Source organism: Pan paniscus, chromosome X, assembly GCF_029289425.2.
Source record: "Pan paniscus chromosome X, NHGRI_mPanPan1-v2.0_pri, whole genome shotgun sequence".
NCBI classification, from domain to species: Eukaryota; Metazoa; Chordata; class Mammalia; order Primates; family Hominidae; genus Pan; species Pan paniscus.
In genome coordinates, this window is record NC_073272.2 from 95,310,768 (window position 1) to 95,331,344 (window position 20,577).

Below are 20,577 nucleotides of genomic sequence, written 5' to 3' on the forward strand. Positions count from 1 at the left end.
ATCTGTTAACAGATAAAGCACTAAGGTGCTTGAAATGCCTGACTCAAAGCAGAATTAATGCGGAAATGCTAAGGTGGCAATTACAGATAAATGGAGTATTAAGGACTAAAGGAAGTAAAACGCGAATTTATTTTGTCATTGTAAGAGAGAAGCAATTGAGACTCTGTAGAGAAGAACACTCATACTCAGTGATCCCTGACTATCTGGTTTACAACTAGAGCTAGTTTATAAAGAGCAGAAAGACAAGGGCATATGAAGTTAGAGTATTTTGAGAAAAGAGGAAACCTAAAAAGGAATAGTTGGGAGTAATTAAACTGGTTAAACACAAACAGAAAACAAACCATTGTATAAAAGGCGGTAATTAATCCCAACTTAAAAAAATGAAAGAAAATAAGAGAATCATTTAGGTAATACTGCCTATAGTTTTGTGAATGGGATGTAATAAACAAATAAAGAAGAACCTAGAGATTGAGCTTGGCCATATTGTGGAAATGTTATAAAGATCAATATTGATCCCCAAATGGAGATCTGGGGCTAAGCCAGAACATAAATATACAGTTAGCCAAGGCCTGCCTAGTAAGATATGAAGGTGGAAAAGAAGAAAATGAGTTCATTCAAGTCAAGGGAACTATAAAGGGAATATAGAGAGATCTTTGCAAAGACATCAGAAATTCTAAAGAAAAAGTAGCCAGTGAATATTTAAAAAGTAAAAAAAAAAAACCACTACATTGATTAAATCTGCCTTTCATAAATTGCCTGTATCAAGCTATAAATTGATGTTCTTAAATATTAAGCACCAATGTTATAAAATAATACAATTTCCATAGTATTTATATACAGACATTATGTGCATACTGAAAAAATTGCAATATAAAATAACCTAAAATATTTTTTAAATAGCAAAGCCAAGAGAAAAAGGGAGATTTAACTAATGAACTTAAATGAAAAGTAACAAGCAATTTAAAGAATGCGTTGAAATCAAAATACAACTAGACCAACCCTAAATGGGGAAATAGAAAAACAATAAAAAGAGTGTAATTTAAATATATTGGAATGGCTATGAATTTGGACAAGTTATTGCTGGATAATATTCAATCTGCAAGGATATTAGAGCATTAAAATGAATAGTCATATATGCAGATAATAATGAGCAGAGTTAGCACCATTGTAATGCAGTAAAGAAAAAAGTCCTTTTTAAATATAAAAATTTAACAATGAATATGAAAATGTATATCAAAGGAAAAATTAAAAGGTGTACCACATAGCAAGAAGTGGTACCCTGGTTACTGTCTAGCTTTGATACAACTCCTTATAGACTGATATTTGAGAACCAAAATTCAGCACTGGTTATTGCATTTTTGAAAAGTTAACATTTAAATGCTGATAAAGTATAAATGATCTTTATTATTCTAAGCAGGTTTGGCTTTCATTTATTTCACACAGTATTTAATTTTAGATATATTTTACTTAAGCTGTCCTTGAATAAGTGAAAGAATGCTGGTCTGACTCTAGACATAAAAAGAAGAAGAAGAATTAGAACTCAATCTCTCTCTCCCTGCCTCTCTCTCTCTCTCTCTCTCACACACACACACACACACGCACACACACACACACACACACACACACTTCCTTATTATTGCATGTCAAATAAAATATTAACGGGGTGAAATTCAAATACTAAAAATCTTAAGCTAACCAGTAACACAGACATATTCACAATGTACTCAAACCTCTGAAGTTGTAAGGTCAGTACAAATATAACCCAATCCCTTCTAAATGTACAGTATTACACAAGAATCATGGATGTTCAGATGGCTGTACAAGTCATTCAAACAGCAAAGAAAGGAGCACACTTTTTTTTAGCATATAGAGCTCCCTAGAACCAGAAAGCAGATGAATACATTTTACAAAGATTTCCAATAACAAGCTGTGCACCAAAATGTTTTCTTTTTACTCAACCTTTAGTTTTCCAAGGAACTCAATCTAAACAAAATGTCCAGCCCTGACCAATCCACATAATAAAAGCTTTACAAAGTTTAGAAAACATGTATAACTGTCAATGTAGGTGTTGATCAAATAAAGACAAGAAGGTCGCATTTATTTGCAAAGGTTAAACAGCAAGGAGAAAGGAGTCCAAGAGGAGTAATGAGGTGAAACTGTACAAGGACATTTCTAAAACAGCTTGTATGTGTGTTTTGGGTGGAACAGTCTCTAAGAAGTCATAAAATCCTCATTGCTTAGTCATTTAAAAATCAGAGCGTACAAAGGCAGACTTAAAATGCTTTTCTGAAAAATTAATGTGAATCTGACAGTAATCCACTGTCGGAGAATTCTTAGATTTTTTTGAACTTATTACACAATTAACATCATGAAACTTACTACAGACACCATTATTAGGAAAATATTGTCAAAAGTGTTTAAGTAATTAAGTTGTTTTTGACCATTTATTTATGGATACAAAATATAAGGTTTGAAACAGCTAATAGTGTTGTACAGACCACATTTACATAACAATAATTTCCTTAAAAATTAGCAAGAATTAAGATATCTCCTATTTGAGAGAAGTACTTGTAATATTTATTTCTTTTATGAAACAGATATGATAGCCTTAAATAAAATTTGTATTTTAGATAGTCCATTATACTTCTAAAGCATAAACATCCCAATGTGTGTTTTAGAATCGAAGGCAATACCACAAAGTTAAAAACAATCCTTAATTAAGTACTTACCTGAGGTAATAAGCAGTGTACTAATGTTAAATGTTAAGACGTTAGAGAAATGTTTCTGAAAAGAGCATATGCAGCATCACAATTGCCTAGAGAGTTTGTTAAAAATCGAAATTTCTGTATCTCGGTTCAGAACAATTTGGGCCCACCAATGTGCATTTTACCAAGTTCCTCAGATTATTCTGCTGTGCCCTAAAGCTTAAGAATCATTGACAGAAAAATAGAACTTCAATGAGAAAGCTAGAGATAAAAAGGAACGAATTTTCCTTGTTCCAGTGTCATTAGTATATTATACTCTAATTTTCCTTTAATAATATTTTCCCTAGGATAAGACAAAAGACAAGCCACATAGCATTATAATTTCATAAAACAAAATAATAATTATCACTCAATAGAACTCCATCTCAAAACACGTGTAAGTATATTTCCTTAGGTGGTCCCTGAGAAAGGCTCATAAAGCATAATGCTGATTTAACTCAAGGATATTATAGTATTTATAAAATGGAACAGATTGACCTGAACTCTAGGTGTCTTTGATGGCTCAAAGCAAATCCAGAAGGCCTTACCAGTTTCAACCAGTTTGTGCCAGTTAACTTCAAAGAGGAAGTTTGCCTAATGATTTTTATAAACATGAACATTTCCTAATAATATATTGTAGGTTGTTACTTGCTTATCCAAGCGATCTCATTTTGAATAAAGGTTCCTTAAAAGAGTTTTGAACAAGGAACATGACAGATTGCATTTTTAAGCCATGTTCATTAAAAAAAAATTCCAGCTAATAAAAATATTACTATATATAATGTTGACATAGTGTTTTTCTCAGCTTATTTAACAATAGTAGAAGAGATGTTCACACTTAATCATTAAGGGTTTCAGGTTGATCAGATTTATCAGTGTACTTTTTAAACTAACAATAAATCACTTTACTGATGGCTCAATCAATTTTTGGCCACTTATTATGCCATTATATCACCTACTTAATTTTCGAAATCAATCTTTATTTATAAAAAGCTTGTCCTCTTCCCCTTGTGTGTCACAGTGTCATGCTGTAGATTTTGGTCCCTATGGAGTAAGGACAGAGCCAGAATCAGAAAGTAGATACAGGACACAAGGAAAGACATGCTTCGGTCACATATGGGAATGAGAAAGGTTTTGTGTATCAAAATAATCATAACTTCATTGAAAGAGAAAAATTTCTTATAATTATTAATTCCACAATTGTACTAATGTAAAAAAATTAGTAACACTGTTATCTGATAATATAATTTACCAAGTATGGTGGGCACATAATCTCATATCTAAAATTCGTGACTACATTTATGATTCATTCCACTTTTCTTTATGCAAAAGAAGAGCTCTTATATCCTGAAATAATCTAACCTCCTTTCTGATACTTATTTCCACATTTTAATGTTCAAAATTTGTTTGAAAGTTTTAAAAATTTCTCCAAATTATTGGACTGTCCTTGTTTAAGACAAATCATATGTAATTTCTGCTATCTAGTTATAATATTTTATCATATTCACTCATTCCATCAAATATTTATTTTAGCATCTACCATATACCAGACACTGATCTTCCACCTGCACTTTTCAAATTTTAATGCACATATGAATGAGCCATATAATGCAGATTCTAATTCAGTAGGTCTGGGATAGGGCCTAAAATTCCACACTGTTGACAAACTTCCAGGTAAGATTAAGATCATACTTTGAGCATCAGGAGTAGTAACACTTAGTCTATAGAACTAACTTGAAAAAGGTGAAAGAAGCCAGTCTTAATAAAACCATCCCATAACAATTTGAGATATAGTATTGTAGATGGACAGCGGTCCAGGAAGGATTGTAGTTTTAAAATTGCAACAAAAGTTATGGAATCTAATACATCCCAATACACAAAAACCAATGAACTCTATGAGAACATAACCATCAGTGCCAAAGTCAGAAAGAAAAATATGATACCAAGAGCATTCTATATTAAAAAGATTTATAGCTTATTTCTATTTGAGATAATCTATTGCTGTAGGAGGGATTTTTTAAAAATGAGTGAGGTTGGCTGATTTTGAACGCAATCAATAAATATTTGTGAAATAGATTCAGATCTCCTGACACTATATTCCTAAGCTAAGAAAGAATATTTCTAGCCACTTCCTAGATGTTGGCTAAATGAGAACCATACTGTATTCACATGCAGGTTGGAAAAAATCTGCCATAAAGTCAACTAAGGAAGTTTTTCCCAAGTGGGTAAAGAATACAAATAGGAAAGCAAACGGGACTTTTTGCTGGAGCAGATTTTGGAAAACAGGAGCACAACATCTCTTTCCTGTGTTTCCCAAAGGAGTCATTCTGTAGACTTTTGGGTATGAATTAAAAGGAATTAGACATACAAAGAGGAATTTGTTAGAAGAAAATAAGTAAACACACCCATACACATTCATTTTCTGTGGATTTACAGTTACTCTTTGTAAAATGTGGACATAATAGAATATCCATTTGGATCATTTCATTATGAATATCATTTAAGGAACTGATATTAACTTTATAATTATGCTCTTGGATATTTGTTTGTTACCATATAAGATGACCTGACTTTTCAATCAGATACCATAGCAGAGGAAAATAAGGTGCATATTATCTTTGTTATAATGATAAAACTTTGCACCTCTATACTAGTCCAGAGAAGACATACTTGTATTTATTCTAGACTAATTGCAGACCATTTCTATGTTCTTTTGCTACAGCTTCCTCTCAGACCACCAAAGTCTAGCATTTAACTTTCGTCTCTATTTTCATCTTTGTATATTATGTCTTGGGGAAAAAATCAGAAGCATCTAGATGAAGCCAAGAATTTTAGTATTATCATTCCCTGTAATATATGCAGCTAAGCTGAAACAGGTCTGCTGTATTTCCTGATTGCCTCAATTTAAAGTAATTTGTGTTGAACTGTGATTCATGAGTTGTTGAAAACTAATCAATATACTGCTTAGTTTCAAACAAAAATTTAAAACAAAGCCATTTATGGTAAATAAATTGAAATGAAAAAGCTAAGATTTCCACTACATCCTATTATTTTAATTTGAGTGATCCTTTGTGACTGATTTGCAGGTGGTAATGACTTGCAAATTAAGTTGGCAGAAAACTGTGCTGTTGTGACCCAGTGACTAAGCTTTCGCAGAGCTTACAAAGAACACTGTGCATTTGGGGGCTTTATATTTTATTGCTTATGTCCAGGGTGAGAATGCTTCTTGCAGCCTTGTCCAAAAAATAGCATTAATGAATACTGTCAGTCTACCACTTAGTAGGTTGAGAACAAGCGGTTAACACCTCTACCTCAACACTAATTGACTGGTTAAAGTGCTTGGCCAGGGAATTATTTATTTTCCTGTTCAGCATCTTCTCAGTAAAACAGATTCCTTCCTTTAAACACCAACTCCACTTAACACCACAGTAATGCTCTGTTAGAAATGAAACTAACTCTGTTAGAAATGAAATGCTGCTAGTAGATTCTACATCTGCTGACACATTCCTTTTTAAATACCTTCAATCTAAGTATCGCCACAACTTTCACTGACAGGCTTTTCCTAATTGCATGATTTCCTGAATAGCAAATTTATCAACTGTATGTTTCATCTGGGCGGACTGATCTACCATTCTTGCTGTACCTAAATGTTCACATATGAAAGCAAAAAGTGGCAATGAGGAAAGGGAGAAGGGACAGGAAAATAATCTCTGGAGTACAATCTACTAAATCTACAGTTTTATATGCTTTACCTATTTTAATTTTTACAAGAACTCTGAAACTATTATTGTTATTCATACACATTTTCCAGCTAATTTTGAAGTTATACACCCATTAAGTGTTAATATTGTGGTCACCTCTGAGTTTTGTTTGATCCAGCTCATTCACTACTTCCTTCAGAAACTCTTCCTTAATACCATCATGCCTGCCACCACTGTGGTTATTTTAATAAATCCTCCTTGGTGTTTCTTTCTGTGCTTTCAGATTCTTTTTGCATTGCCTGTTTATACATGTTGCTCCCTCACTAGACCTTGAAATCTGGGAAAGCAAAGTTATGTCTTATCTATGAATCCTAGTGGGTCTAGAACAGTATCTGACACACAGCAGGTTCTCAGTGAATGTTCGTTGAATGGTGACCAAATGACTTCAAAGCCTATGATATTTGAAGCCCTCTTGATCTCCCAACCCCACTTAATCACAAGAAATTTCTCCCTTTTCTGACCTTGCCAAACAGTTTGTATTATTTGAAGGTACTTAGTCCTTCAGGCCTCGCAGTATAGTTATTTTTGCATTCGTCACATGTTCTCTGCCATAACATACACTCTTTGAGAGAGTATTATTCATATTCTCCTAGCAACCAACCACATTGTTTCAATAACGTTAGTCTTTATATGTGCGTTCATTGAACACTTTCTCTGTCTTAGTTACTTTGTGAGGTATTAGGTAAGGGCAATTCAGAGTCAAACAGGAAGTGGTCCTTCCTCTTGAAGGGATGATAGTCTAGCCATAATAGTCTGGTTACAATAGAGTGTGAAAATTACTATGATTGATGCATGAGCAAAGTGTTACGGAAATACATGGAATGAGTATGCCTGCTTTTACAGAGGAGGTAATATTTAAATGAAGCTGAGCTGTATCTTGCATCAGGTGATACAGCCGAGGCATCTTTTTATAACAAAGAATTTTTAAAGTAGTTTATAGTGGAATAGAATTCAGTACTGTCAAATGCCACTCCTTCCCCCATCAATAAAATTGCTACAGTTGTTTCCCACAATTATTAATCAAAACTTGAGGATTGTAAGATGTGGGCACTGATGTATGCATGGGCTTAGATTCAAATCTCACTCCAACTCCTAACTCTGTTTGACCTTGAAGAGTTACTTTAACTCTATGAGTTTCAATGTTCTAATCAGGGTAAAATAAAGATAATAACTACCCATTGAGTTGAAATATATATATGTATACACACACACATATATATATAGATAGATATATAGATATATAGATATCCTTAAAATGTGCATACATGTAAAGCCTAGTTGGTCTTCAATATATATTATTCTTCTAAGAAGTTTGAAAAAAGGGAATATTACTTTCTGGATAGTAACCTGTGTATTCAATAATAAAAACTCGACTTTTCCAACATATTTTTTCTGCCAGTTTCCTACCCTTATACCAAAGATACTAATGTTTCTTTGTAAACTCTCTAGACTAGGAGATACCTCTTGCATTCTAACAGTCCAATCTTATATTCTTTCATTCAGTTAGTAAATTACTTAATATTCATAGATTTATTCAGCATTTACTAATACACATGATGAAATGCTAGATGCTGAGGATGATACAGAAATGGAAATGTCAGTGTCTATACTTATAATTAAGTCACAAAAATATGACATGGTAAACAATTACCATTATAATTCAAAGTAATGTGTAAGAAGTGATCTATGTATGATAAGATCAGTGTGGGCTTTGATAGCTCTGAAGGGGGAGAAATGGCAATATTACGTGTCATTAATAGAAGGCTTCTTGGAGGAGTTTGCATTTAACTTCGATCTTAAAGTTTGCTTAGGTTTGAATAAATGAGATAGGTAGGGCTGATTTTTAGAAGTTTCCCATGCAGAATGGATGGTATTAACCATACAGTAACATGGATTACAGCAGGATCTTTGGGATCAGACAGAACTGAGTTGGGATCCTGGCTTGAAAACTTGCTGGTTTTGTGCTATTGGGCAAGTTTCTAACATATTCGAACTTCCAGATTCTCATGTGAAAAATGGGGATAATAAGGGTACCTACCTCACAGAGTGGTTGTAGAATTAAATATGATAATGCATGAAAAGCACTTTGCATGTACTTGATACATAATAAATGCTTAATAAATAAATGGTAGTTGTTATGACTATGAGCAAAGTTGCAGATACAAAGTTCCAAAAGCATACCTGGAGTAGAGTCATTTTTTTCAAAATGGAAGGTACATACATATGTATGTACAGATAAAAAAATCTGGAAACATTAATGATATGGTTTGGCTCTGTGTCTGCACCCAAATCTCACCTTGAATTGTAATCCCCATAATACCCTCTTGTCAAGGGCAGGACCAGGTTGAGGTAATCAGGTCATGCAGGCAGTTTCCCCCATGCTGTTTTTGTGGTAGTGAGAATTTTCGTGATAGTGAGTGAATCTCACGAGATCTGATGTTTTATAAGCGTCTGGCATTTCCCCTGCTTGCACTCATTCTCTCTCCCGCTACCCTGTGAAGAGGTGCCTTCTGCCATGATTGTAAGTTGCATGAGACATGCCCAGCCATGTGGAACTGTGAATCAATTAAACCTTTGTTTCTTGTAAATTACCCAGTCACAGGTATTTCTTCATAGCAACGTGAGAACGGACTAATACAGTAAGTTGGTACTGGGAATAGTACTTTATCTTTACAATAAAGATACCCAAAAATGTGGAAGCAACCTTAGAATTGGGTAACAGGCAGTGAAGAAGACAGGAAAATGTGGGAAAGTTTGAAACTTCCTAGAGACTTGTTGAATGGCTTTGACCAAAATGCTGATAGTGATATGGACAATGAAGTCCAGGCTGAGGTGGTCTCAGATGGAGGTAAGGAACTTGTTGGGAACTGGAATAAAGGTGATACTTGCTATGCTTTAGAAAAGAGACTGGTGGCATTTTGCCCTTGCACTAGAGATCTGTGACACTTTGAACTTGAGAGAGATGATTTAGAGTATCTAGAAGAAGAGATTTCTAAGTGGCACTGCATTCAAGAGGAAGCAGAGTATAAAAGTTTGGAAATTTTGCAGCCTGACAATGTGGCAGAAAAGAAAAACTCATTTTCTAGGGAGATATTCAAGCCCCACCCCCAGAAATTTGCATAAGAAACGAGGAGCCTAATCTTAATCTCCAAGACAATAGGGAAAATGTCTCCAGGACATGTCAGAAGTCTTCACAACAGCTCCTGCCATCACAGGTCTGGAGGCCTAGGAGGAAAAATTGGTTTCCTGGGCTAGGCCCAGGGCCTTGCTGCTTCGTGCAGTCTCAGGATTTGGTGCCCTGTATCCCAGCTGCTTCAGCTCCAGCTGTGGCTAAAAGTGACCAAGGTACAGCGTCAGAGGGTGCAAACCCCAAGCCTTGGCAGCTTCCATGTGGTGTTGAGCCTGTGGGTGCACAGAAGTCAAGAATTAAGGTTTGGGAACCTCCACCTAGATTTCAGAGGATGTATGGAAATACCTGGAAGTCCAGGCAGAAATTTGTAGCAGGGGCAGAGGCCCTCATGGAGAACCTCTGCTAGGGCAGTGCAGAAGGGAAATGTGGGGTTGGAGCCCCCACACACAGCCTCACTGAGGCACTGCCTAGTGGAGCTATGAGAAGAGGGCCACCATTCTTCAGACCCCAGAATGGTAGATCCACTGACAGCTTGCACCATGCACCTGGAAAAGCAGTAGACAGTCAACACCAGCCCAGGAAATTAGCCAGTACAGGGGTGGTACCCTGCAAAGCCACAGAGGCAGAGCTGCCCAAGGCCATGGGAGCCCACCTCTTGCATCAGCATGACCTGGATGTGAGACATGAAGTCAAAAGGGATTATTTTGGAACTTTAAGTTTCAATGACTGCCCTATTGGATTTCAGATTTGCATGGGGCCTGTAGCCCCTCTGTTTTGGCCAATTTCTCCCATTTGGAATGGGTGTATTTACCTAATGTCTGTACCCCCATTGTATCTAGGAAGTAACTAACTTGCTTTTGATTTTACAGGCCCATAGGTAAAAGTAGCTTCCCTTGTTCCAGATGAAACTTTAGACTTGGACTTTTGGGTTAATGCTGGAATGAGGTAAGACTTTGGGGGACTGTCAGAAGGTATGATTGTGTTTTGAAATGTGAGAACATGAGATTTGGGAGGGGCCAGGGACAGAATGATATGTTTTGGCTCTGTGTCCCCACTCAAATCTCACTTTGAATTGTAATCCTCATAATCCCTACTTGTCAAGGGTGGGACCAGGGGCAGTAATCAGATCATGGGGGCAGTTTCCCCCATGCTGTTTTCGTGATAGTGAGTAAGTCTCCTGAAATCTGATGGTTTTGTAAACGTCTGGTATTTCCCTTGCTTGCACTCATTCTCTCTCCTGCCACCCTGTGAAGAGGTGCCTTCTGCCATGATTGTAGGTTTAATGAGGCATCCCCAACCATGTGGAATTGTGAGTCAATTAAGTCTCTTTTCTTTCTGAATTAGCCAGCCTTGGTTATTTCTTCATAGCAGAGTGATAATGGAGTAATACAATTAATAAGGCTACCTTGTGGGTTTTGAATGTTAGGCTAAGGGATTTATATTCTATTCAAAAATGCTCCATCTCCAGTTAAAATCCATTTATTTCTCTTCTAGCCTCAGTAATAAAACAGATACAATTTGAGGAAAGGAAAAGCAAGTCATTTCAAATACCCAGTAACATTGCAGTGCTGTACTACAGATTATTCTGATGGACTTATTTATGAGTTTTATAAAATTAATCAATAAACACATTTTAATACTTCCTATTTGCCCTACACTACAAAATATCAACTTTCCATTTTTTACCTGCTTTTTGCTAAATGGAGAGATTTTTTGATCTAGTTAATATGTTATTGTAAACTGATGATAATACATTTTCAAGTACTTAAGGCATCAACACAACATTCATTTGATTCTTCAAGCACCATTAAATTAAAACCCTAACAGCACTATGAAGTGTTAGCAGCACATATAAGTCAAAAAAGCGTTAATCAGTGCGACACTATCTTAAAATGGCCAGCTACCCAAGTGATGGCTCCACTATCCCATCTAATCAAGACAGGGAACTGCTAAGGCGATGCACAGCTAAATGTATCACTATCTACAGTGCTGAAACTGGAAAGAGCATGCTAGAGATCCTCAGTGGCATTCAGTACTCTCTGTACCAATTAAACATGTAGTAGCACGGAATCTAAGAGCACAAGATATATACTTTTGGATATAAGTTGTTAGATTCCGATCAGTAAAATACCAACTTTATATTTTTTTTACAAAAAAAAAACTAGTATTTTATGATACATATTCACAAGGGGATAACCTTCTGCAGAATAATGTGATTCTAATTTTTACGTTCTTTTGCTGACTGATTTAAAGCCTAGTTTATTTCTACCTGTACAAGATGAGGATGTTTCACTTACAATGAAGACACAAATAGCTCTAATATAGAAGTTGTATTACCTCATAATATATTAGGCTGGATAACCAGTGTGTGTTGATTTACCAACACTACTGACATTTGGCATTTACTTTAATTTCTAGTCATCTCTAAGAATCTGAGTCATATATTCATTATATGAACTCAGCAATATGAAATGGAGGACTATCAAAAGTGATATATATCTGGGGTTATACAGTTATGTATATTAATTTATATTAAATTAATCTGCATCTTACATAACATAATATGGACCATCCATCTTTGAAGAGGAGGAGAGTCATTTCTTTGAGTTTATTGTTTTGATATCAAGAGTTTGCCTCACATTTTTTGTTCATTTCAATAGTTTTTTGGGAACGGGTGATTTTGGTTACATGGATAAGTTAGCTTGTTGTGATTTCTGAGATTTTGGTGCACCTGTCACCCAAGAAATGTACACTGTACCCAACATGTAGTCTTTTATCCCTCATCCCCCGCTGACCTTTTCCCCCAACCCCTTAAAGTATATTATATCATTCTTATGCCTTTGCATCCTCATAGCTTAGCTCCCACTTCACTTAGAATAATGGTCTCCAACTCCATTCATGTTGCTGCAAAGGCCATTATTTTATTTTGTTTTATGGCTGAGTGTATATATGGTGTATATATACCAAATTTTCTTTATCCACTCATTAGTTGGTGGGCACTTAGGTTGGTTCCATATTTTTGCAATTGTGAATCATGCTGCTATAAACATGAGTGTGCATGTGTCTTTTTCATATAACAACTTTTTTCCTTTGGGTAGATACCCAGTACTGAGATTGCTGAATCAAATGATTGTTCTACTTTTAGACCTTGAAAGAATCTCCATACTGTTTTCCATAGTGGTTGTATTAGTTTACCTTCCCACCAGCAGTGTAAAAGTATTCCCTTTATACTGCATCCACATCAACATCTGCTAGTTTTCAATTTTTAAATTATGATCATTCTTTTTTTTTTTTTTTTTTTTTTTTTAATTTTTTATTTTTTTATTATACTTTAAGTTTTAGGGTACATGTGCACATTGTGCAGGTTAGTTACATATGTATACATGTGCCATGCTGGTGCACTGCACCCACTAACTCCTCATCTAGCATTAGGTATATCTCCCAATGCTATCGCTCCCCCCTCCCCCCTCCCCACCACAGTCCCCAGAGTATGATATTCCCCTTCCTGTGTCCATGTGATCTCATTGTTCAATTCCCACCTATGAGTGAGAATATGCGGTGTTTGGTTTTTTGTTCTTGTGATAGTTTACTGAGAATGATGGTTTCCAATTTCATCCATGTCCCTACAAAGGATATGAACTCATCATTTTTTATGGCTGCATAGTATTCCATGGTGTTATGCAGCCAAAAAACACATGAAAAAATGCTCATCATCACTGGCCATCAGAGAAATGCAAATCAAAACCACTATGAGATATCATCTCACCCCAGTTAGAATGGCAATCATTAAAAAGTCAGGAAACAACAGGTGCTGGAGAGGATGTGGAGAAATAGGAACACTTTTACACTGTTGGTGGGACTGGAAACTAGTTCAACCATTGTGGAAGTCAGTGTGGCGATTCCTCAGGGATCTAGAACTAGAAATACCATTTGACCCAGCCATCCCTTTACTGGGTATATACCCAAATGACTATAAATCATGCTGCTATAAAGACACATGCACACGTATGTTTATTGCGGCATTATTCACAATAGCAAAGACTTGGAACCAACCCAAATGTCCAACAATGATAGACTGGATTAAGAAAATTATGATCATTCTTGCAGGAGCAAGGTGGTATCTCATTGTGGGTTTAATTTGCATTTCCCTGATAATTAGTGATGTTGAGCTTTTTTTCATATGTTTGTTGGCCATTTGTATACCATCTTTTGAGAATTGTCTGTTCGTGTCCTTAGTCCACTTTTTGATAGGATTATTAATTTTTTCTTTGTTGCTTACTTGAGTTCCCTGTAGATTCTGGATATTAGTCATTGGTTAGATGCATAGTTTGTGAACATTTTTTTCCACTCTGTGGGTTGTCTGCTAACACTGTTAATTATTTCTTTTGCTGTGCAGAAGCTTTTAATTTAATTAGGTCCCATTTATTCATTTTTGTTTTCATAACATTTGCTTTTGGGTTCTTAGCCATGAATTCTTTTCCTAAGCCAATGTCCACAACAGTTTTTCTGATGCTATCTTCTATAATTTTTATGGTTTCGAGCCTTAGATTTAAGTCTTTGATCCACATTGAATTTATTTTTGTATAAGGTGAGAGATGAGGTTCCAGTGTCATTCTTCTACATGTGGCTTGCCAATTATCCCAGCACCATTTGTTGAATAGGGTGTCCTTTCCCCCACTTTATGTTTTTGGTTGCTTTGTTGAAGATCAGTTGAATGTAAGTATTTGACTTTATTTCTGGGTTCTCTATTCTGTTCTGTTTTATACTGGTATAAAAGTAGGCAATAGACCAATGGAACAGAATAGAGAACCCAGAAATAAAGCTAAATACTGGCATTCAACTGATCTTTGACAAAGTAAACAAAATGCTATTTTGGCCTTGTAGTATGCTTTGAAGTCTGGTAATGTGATGCCTCCAGATTTGTACTTTTTGCTTTGTCTGGATTTGGATATGTGGTCTCTTTTTTGGTTCCATGTGCATTTTAGGATTGTTTTTTCTAGTTCTGTGAAGAATGATGATAACATTTTGATGGAATTTGCATTGAATCTGTCTACTATTACTTTTGCAGTATGTCCTTTTTTTTTTTTTTTTTTTTTTTAGACGGAGTTTCGCTCTTGTTGCCTAGGCTGGAGTGCAATGGCACAATCTCGGCTCACTGCAACCTCTGCCTCCTGGGTTCAAGCAATTCTCCTGCCTCAGCCTCCCAAGTAGCTGGGATTACAGGCTTGTGCCACCACACCCTGCTAATTTTGTATTTTTAGTAGAGATGGGGTTTCTCCATCTTGGTCAGGCTGGTCTCGAACTCCCAACCTCAGGTGATCCGTCCACCTCGGCCTCCCAAAGTGCTGGGATTACAGGCATGAGCCACCACACCCAGCCAGCAGTATGTTCATTTTCACAATATTGATTCTACCCTTCCGTGAGCATGGGATGCGTTTCCACTTGTTTGTGTCATCTATGATATCTTTCAGCAATGTTTTGTAGTTTTCCTTGCAGAGATTTTTTTACCTCCTTGGTTAAATACATTCCTAACTATTTTACTTATTTATTTGCTTTTCAGTTGTAAAATAGATTGCATTCTTCATTTCATTCTCAGTCATTATCTGTGTATAGCAGTGCTACTGATTCGTGTACATTGATTTTGTAACCTGAGAATTTACTGAATTCAATTATTAAATCTAAGAGTCTTTTGGAGTTGTCTTTAGGATTTTCTAGGTATACAATCGTATCACCTGCAAAAAGCAGTAGTTTGTCTTTCTCTTTTACAATTTGAATGCCCTTTATTTCTTTCTCTTGTCTGATTGCTCTGGCTAGGACTTCCAGTTCTATGTTGAATAGAAGTGGTAAAAGTGGGCATCCTTGTCTTGTTCCAGTTGTCAGGAGGAATGCTGTCAACATTTCTCCATTCAGTGTGATGTTGGCTGTGGGTTTGTCATAGATGCCTATGTTACTTTGAGGTACTTCCCTTCTAGGCCTATTTTGTTGAGAGTTTTTATCATAAAAGGGATGCTGGATTTTGTCAAATGCTTTTTCTGCATCTATTGATACGATTATATGGTTTTCATTTTTATTTCTGTTTATGTGGTGTATCAAATTTATTGGCTTGCATATGTTAAACCATCCCTGCATTCCTGGTATGAAACCCATTTGATCATGGTGTCATGGTGTATTATCTTTTTGATATGCTGTTGGATTTTGTTAGCTAGTATTTTGTTGAAGATTTTTGCATCTATGTTCATTAGGGATGTTGGTCTGCAGTTTGTTGTTGTTGTTGTTATGTCCTTTCTTGGTTTTGGTGTTAGGGTGATAGGGTGATACTGGCTTCATAGAATGATTTAGGGAGGACTCCCTCTTTCTCTATCTTTTGGAATAGTTTCAGTAGGATTGGTACCAATTTTTGTCTAAATGTCTGATCGAATTCAGCTGTAAATCCATCTGGCCGTGGACTTTTTTGTTGTTGGCAATTTTTTTATTACTACTTCATCTCACCGCTTATTATTGGTCTGTTCATAGTTTCTATTTCTTCCTGATTTAATCTAGGAGGATTGTATATTTCCAGGAATTTATCCATCTTTTCTAAAATTTCTAGTTTGTTCACATAAAGATGTTCATAGTAGCCTTGAATGACCTTTTGTATTTCTGTGCTATTGGTTGTAATAGCTCCCTTTTTATTTCTAGTTCTGCTTATTTAGATCTTCTCTCTTCTTTTCTTGGTTAATGTTGCTAGTTATTTTCAAAAACCAGCTTTTTGATTCATTTTTTTTTGTATTTTTTGTTTCAATTTCATTTAGTTCTGCTCTGATATTTATTATATCTTTTCTTCTGCTGGTTTGGGTTTGGTTTGTTCTTTTTTCTCTAGTTCATTGAGGTGTGACATTAGATTTTCTATTTCACAAAGCAAAACAAAAACTCACCAACAACAAAATTCTAGGCGTTCTCCTTCACTTTAGAAACAAACAAGAATACCTACCTTCTATTTTTAAATATTGTAATGAAAATTGTTGGTAAAGTAATAAGACACGAAAGGAAATAAAAGGGATAAACACTAGTAAGAGAAAAGAATAGTATATCATTCACTTATGACATAATTATATACCTATAAAACCTAGTTTACTAAAATTATTAATAAAATAGTTATTAATAATTTTAGTCGATTAAAAAATATTCAAAATAATACAACAACATTAAAAACTGGCCAGATATAAGATAAATATTGAAAAGTCAACAACATTTATTTAACATAACAAAACTTCATTATGTTAAATCAACTTAAGTTTGACCAGAAGTAGCCTGGGTACCTTGAGTCCCTGTGTAGAAAACTGCAACCTAAATTTTTAAACAAACTGAAAGCCTAACTCTGGAGTATATTTCTGTAACAAATAGCTGAGTCACAGATAATTACAGCATATGAGCTTCAGCCAATCACAGGCTGCCAACTGATCAGATCATGACCAAATAAGGCAAATGCCAGATGTAACCAAGCAAGCTATTTCTGTACATCACTCTTGTTTTCTCTCTGTAATTACTGCCTTCCCATGTTGCAGAGTGGAGCTCAATGAACGTCTTCTGGTTTGGAGGCTGCTCAATTCATGAATCATCTTTTGCTCAAATAAACTTTTAAATTTAATTTATCTGAAGTTTTTCATTTCATAATTAATAATGACAACAGTTCTTAGAAATAAATTTAAATAGATATATATTGGACCTTTATAAAATGTAACCTCAAATGTGTATTGTGAAACCTTTATAAATTCATGAATAGAGAAACCTGAGTGAGAAGAGGAAGTAAGAGTATTTGTACACTCCAAATTGCTTAGTATATTTAATATAATTACCATATAACTCAGACCAGGGATCAGACCCAGGGGGAGATGGCTCAGTGAATCATCTTAGGGTTTATATAAGAAAATAAAGAATAAGAATATACAGCGACATCTCCTGGAAATGAAAAACAATGTGCTTGAAGTGGAGGGTGAAATTTGGGATTATTCATTTTTAAAACATCTGTTTTACAATTTTTACAAAATATCAAAAAATATAATTCTTCCTGAGGAAGAAATAGAGATATGGTTAAGTGGAACATAATTGATTGTAAATAGATAAAATCATATATAAAAGCAATACATCCAGAGGAGGCAGAGCAAGATGGCAGAATAGAAAGCTCCACTGATCATCTCCTCCTACCCCTCCCAACCCCCCCTCACAAAGAAGGACACCAAGTTAACAGGTATCAGCTATCTACACAGAAAAAACACCACTATAAGAATAACAAATCAGGTGAGCACTCATAGAACCGGGTTTTAATGAAGAGATAGAAAAAAATAGTCCTGAATCACCAATGCCATGCCCCTCGCACCCCCAGCACCTTCAGCCTGGTGTGGGGAGCATTTCTGGGCCCTGAGGGAAGAAGAACACAGGAATTGTGATGCATTGAACTCAGTGCTGTTCTGTTAGTGCAAGACAGAAAACCAGACCACTCTTAGCTGACACCCGCCCACAGAGGGAACAGCCTGAGCCAGAAGAAAATCACTGATTCCAGTGCTCTGAACGGCAAACCTCACCGCCACTGGGTGCCAAAGTGCTCTTGGTAAACATGAAAGGCAGTCTAGGCCATGAGGACTGCAACTCTTAGACAAGTCATAGGGCTGACCTAAGCCCAGAGACAGTGACTGGGGGACACGCGACATACTGAGACACCAGCTGGGTGGCTAAGGGAGTGCTGGTATCATCCCTCCCTTACCAAGAAGCTGCACAGCTCACAGCTCCAAAAGAGATCACTTTTTTCCACTTGAGGAGAGAAGGAAGAGTGTAGAAGACTTTGTCTTGCATCTTAGATACCAGTTCAACCATAGCAGGATAGGGCACTGGTCGGAGACATGAGGCCCCCATTCTAGGCCCTAGATCCCAGGTAAAATTTCTATACATACCCTGGGGCAAAAGGGAACCTGCTGCCTTGAAGAAAAGGACCCAGTACTAGCCGGGCGCAGTGGCTCACGCCTGTAATCCCAGCACTTTGTGGGGCTGAGGTGGGCGGATCACGAGGTCAGGAGATCGAGACCATCCTGGCTAACATGGTGAAATCCCATCTCTACTAAAAATACAAAAAATTAGCCGGGCGTGGTGGCAGGCGCCTGTAGTCTGAGCTACTCGGGAGGCTGAGGCAGGAGAATGGAGTGAACCCGGGAGGTGGAGCTTGCAGTGAGCCGAGATAGCACCACTGCACTCCAGCCTGGACGACAGAGCGAGACTCCATCTCAAAAAAAGAAAAGGACCCACTACTGGTACCACTCATCACCTGCTAACTGAAGAGCCCTTGGGCCCTGAATAACCAGCAGTAATGCCAGGTACTACATAGAGGGCCTTGGTGAGCTTCTGAGACTTGCTGGCTTCAGGTGAGACTCAGCACATCAGCTGTGATGGCTACAGTGCTATTTACAGAACATTTTATCGAATGGCTCCAGAATACACATTATTTTCCTCAGCACATGGATCATTCTCAAGAATAGACCAGATGTTATGTCACAAACCGAGTCTTAAAACATACAAAAAATTTAAATAATATCAAGTATCTTTAACCGCAATGTAATAAAACTAGAAATCAATAACAAGAAGAATTTTGGAAACTATACAAATACATGGAAATTAAACAATATGCTCCTGAATGACCAATGGATCAATGAAGAGCATAAGAAAACTGAAAAATGTCTAAAAACCAATGGTAATGAAAACACAACATACCAAAACCTATGGAATACAGCAAAAGCAGTACTAAGCAGGAAGTTTATAGCTGTAAGTGCCTACATCAAAAAAGAGGAAAAACTTCAAATGAAGAATCTAATGATGCATCTTAAATAACTAGAGAACCAAGAGGAAACCAAACCCAAAATTAGTAGAAGAAAAAAAATAATAAAGATGAGAGCAGAAATAAATGAAGTTGAAATTAAAAAAAAATACAAAAATATCAATGAAACAAAAAGATTTTTCTTCTCCTTGAAGGTTTTTGTAATTTTTTCTTCATCCCAGTGTTCCCCAATTTCATAAATTATGCCTTCTTTCTGCTTGGATTCATTGTGCTGGCCATTTGGTAGGTCTTTTCCATCTGGAAATGAAGGTACTTTCAGTTCTGGGAAATTTTCTTTATTTTTAAAATGAATTTTCTTTACAATTCCATTTCTTCTCTTTTCCCAGGGCCATTATTATCAAAATGTGAATCTTATGTAAGGATCCTCTACTTTTCCTTTATTTACTCTACTATTTTACATTTATTTATTTATTTTTCTTTTCTGGAACACATGCTCAAATGTATCATCTGATCCTTCTACTGATTAGTTTTTAAATGATAACTATAGTATTTTTATTTTCAAGAACCTTTTGTTCTTCTTTTAATACTTCTTTTTTATACTGTACTGCTCTTATGTCATGAAAACAATGTATTTTTTATTTATTCCTATTACTTAGGATACTAATTAAAGTTCTATTTTTATGATTTCCTTCTGCTTTTTGCATTGATTTTGCTTCCTCTAAGTTTTTTTTGTTTGTTTGTTTGTTTTGGTGTCTGCTATTGTTAAAGTCTTCCTTCAAATACTGGGCAATTCTTGGCTGCCAACTCATATTTAAGAGGCAGATACTAAGATGTGACTTAGAAGCTATATGTTTATGGATAGGAGTTGTCCAATGGTGATATTTTCTCTTGAGAGGATTTATTTTCTAGGGAAACATTTCCTAGGGTTTATTTTCCCTATAAACATTTCCGTAGAAAATAACCCTCTAATCTTCTGCTAGGGGAAACTAAGACTGATTTCCTGAGTTCTAATTGTTTCCCCTACAAACTTGCAATCAATCTTCCTGTCTTCAACTTTTTCCTCCGCCTTTGGAGGAAACTAACATCTCCTATTATTACTATATTTCTGGGCTCCGCAGCATATTTTTGGCTTATTCCTCC

General features: G+C 35.9%; 1 pseudogene; it reads right to left on the reverse strand.

The window, feature by feature from the left end:
* Positions 1 to 18,524, reverse strand: part of LOC100975157 (small ribosomal subunit protein eS7-like) — a 29,265-nt pseudogene extending 10,741 nt beyond the window's left edge.
* Positions 18,525 to 20,577: the final 2,053 nt, after the last annotated feature.